Source organism: Suncus etruscus, chromosome 1 (assembly GCF_024139225.1).
Source record: "Suncus etruscus isolate mSunEtr1 chromosome 1, mSunEtr1.pri.cur, whole genome shotgun sequence".
In the NCBI taxonomy this organism is placed as follows: Eukaryota; Metazoa; Chordata; class Mammalia; order Eulipotyphla; family Soricidae; genus Suncus; species Suncus etruscus.
This window is the reverse complement of record NC_064848.1, coordinates 18,759,328-18,762,495: the sequence shown is the minus strand read 5'-3', so window position 1 is coordinate 18,762,495 and position 3,168 is coordinate 18,759,328. Positions and strand designations below refer to the sequence as shown.

At 35.7% G+C, this 3,168-nt stretch overlaps 1 non-coding gene across 1 annotated transcript; it reads left to right on the top strand.

Annotated features, from left to right (window-relative positions):
* The first annotated feature begins 956 nt into the window (after nucleotides 1-956).
* On the top strand, nucleotides 957-1,090 carry LOC126032124 (small nucleolar RNA SNORA51). Its single transcript, XR_007503819.1, has one exon. It is a non-coding gene; the product is annotated as a small nucleolar RNA SNORA51 (small nucleolar RNA).
* Nucleotides 1,091-3,168: the final 2,078 nt, after the last annotated feature.

Below are 3,168 nucleotides of genomic sequence, written 5' to 3'. Positions count from 1 at the left end.
CACCACTGATGCATGTTCCCAATATGATAACCATGAAAAAAAAAATATATATATGTTCATATATATTCAATACATATTGAATAAACATATATATTATATATATTGTTTTGGGCCACACCTGGTGACACTCAGGGGTTACTCCTGGCTATGTGCTCAGAAATTGCTTCTGGCTTAGGGGACCATATGGGATGACAGGGATTGAACCGAGGTTCTTCCTTGGTCAGTTGCATGCAAGGAAAATGCCCTACAGCTGTGCTATCTCTCTGGCCCTGAAAATATTTTTATTTTAAACTACCCTTATATATGTGTTCTATATATCTGCCATGCCTTGACAATTATGAAATTTACTGTATGCCCAAGATCACTCAAATAAAATGTCATGTTCTAAAAGATAAAGAATTGTCATCAACTGAGGGAGAGTTCAGGAGAAAAAACAATTCTTTCCTTATTGTTTAGTTTAAAAGCCAGAACTGGCAGATTGTATCTACTATTAAAGGCCTTAAACCATCTGCAGTGAAATCTGTTCCACTAGAGTGTAATGTAGTAACTCTTGAAATAATTGATTTTATTAGTTATTATCTTTAAAAGATTAAGTACTAAATAAAATCAGTACCTAATTAACTAGCTGATTAACACACTGTTAAAAAAAAAAGACAAAATTCATTATTGTAGGGATTTCCCAAATAAAAGAAACATCTTGATGGAAGATGGTCACAGATGACAAAGATAAAGGCAGTGAAAACAATTGCTTAAAAATGTGTCATGAAATATACTAATTTAATAAAAGTTTTAATTAACTACTTTCCCTGTTGTCCTAAAACTATGATTCCTTGACTTTAAAAACATTCAATGGTGTGGAGAGGAAGGACACTTGGGATATTGGTCATGGGAATGTTGCACTGGTGAAGGATTTTATATATATACTTAAAAATAAAAAAAAAGTAAAGAAAAGATAAGGCCTCCCAATTCTTACCACAAACTGTGTTCTTTACACTGACTGTATAGAAAGAGGAGGTACAGTAAATGCACCCCATATACACCTCAACACAGGCCCTTTGCCTGGTCTGTATTGTGAATTGAGGGACCAAAAAAATAAAAACATTCAATAAAGTTTTCAGGTAATTTAAAAATGCAAAATAATTGCACTTTTAGATCATTCATTTATACACACGTACCGTATTTTCAGGCGTATAAGACGACTGGGCGTATAAGATGGCCCCCTAATTTTGCAGTTAAAACATAGATTTAGGCCTATATTCGCTGTATCAGTCAGAACTTCCTGTGCTGCAACTGTATGTACCACAGTGAGCCAATCACAACAAGCAAAGGTCCAAAGGTTATACTGTAATAGACTTCCTCTCTGACTCTGGCCATCTGAGCAGGCTTTTTACAGTGTAGATCCGGGTCCAGAACATTGTCTAATTTGCATGCATAAAAAGCCTGCTTGGATTGGCTGAGTTAAAGAGGCGGTCCGAGCAGCCTGGCAGTGATTGGTCCCTTATCATAGGTACCTTTTCTGGCAATTCCCTGGTGGCGTAGTTAATCTCCTCCACTACATGAACCAAACAACACCCCATCCTTGGACCCTAGCACTAAACCACCAACACGGTTAGCTGGGTTTTGCCAGAAGTGGCCCCCTGATCTCCTGAGTACTGTTTGGGAGCCCCCAAGAAAGAGATTTGGAAACACTGCGGCCTGATATTTTGTTTGTTTGTTTGTTTGTTTCGTTTAGTGGCATATTGAAACATTTTTCGGGATATACTCGGCATATAAGACGACCCCCGATTTTCGGTTGACTTTTTTTTGTTGTTTCAAAAGTCATCTTATACGCTGGAAAATATGGTATGTATGAATGTATACATGTTTATAACACACGGGTAGAAGAAGAATTCAGTTAAAGGGGGCAGAGCAATAGCACAGTGGTAAGGCATTTGCAGTAAGGTCTAACACAGGTCGGACCCTGGATTGAATCCCGGGATCACATATTATCCCCAGAGCCTGCCAGGAGTGACTTTTGAGCACAGAGCCAGGAGTAACCCTTGAGGGGAACCAGGTGTGACCCAAAAAACAAAGCAAAACAACTTAGTTAAATTATTGTGTATATATGTTCTTATCAGAATTATGCAGTGAAATTGTGTGGAAATGAGGTAATATATTATGAGTTTTCCATACTTTAGTCTAAGATGATCTGGTTAGTTGATACTTATCTTTACAATAACCACATGGCAGTTTTTGCTGAACATTAGAATAAAATAAAAATATCACAGAAATTCTTTTCTAAAGAAATGTTGGATGCAGGTGAGCAATCTTCATTAGTGTTAAAGTATAATATGAAAATAACAGTTATATATAGCAATGATCAAAAATTTAGTAGTGATGTCCAAAATCATTCATAAGCATTTTATAAGCCCAAAATATACCTCAATTCACTTCTTGGAGAACATTTTCTGCAATATGGCATCAGAATACTTTCCCCACTATACAATGATCAAGAAATTAAAACAAATATTATGTGTATAAACTATTTTTACAAGACTGAACATAGTGTAGAACTCTATATGATGAATATACATATGCTAGGAAAATCCTACCTTCAGTAGACAAATTTTTGTCCAGTGTGTAGTGGACTAGAAACAAACCATGTAGCATTTGCAAATGTAGTAGGAAAGACTTCAAAGCTGAAGGGGTTGTCATGTAAACAAAAGTGTTAAAGACAGGAATCTAAAAATTCAATCAGAATGTCCATAAATATTCATAATAAGGCTATCTATACATGAATGATATTCAGCAACTATACCAGCAGTGAAATCTAGGGTATTGAAAGTAAAGCAAAAATTTTAGGAATTTGGAAGCAAAACATAGACTAATAGCATCTATACTAAGGAAATGGACACAACTTATTTCACCATGCAGGGAGCATGGACCTACCTAGGCTTGAGGAATTATGCTTTCATTCTGCAGTAAAATATCTTTAGATCTACAACCTGAAAATATTCTGAAAACAATCCATCAAAATATATACACACCAGATGGGACTTGGAGAGAGATTTTTCATGACTTAGAGACATTTGAGAAGCACTCTGAGCTTTTCCAGATTACTTGTCTTATACAAAGCATATGAATAAGTTCATTCGTGTTTATTAGAATATGGTCATCTGGTCACCAAAA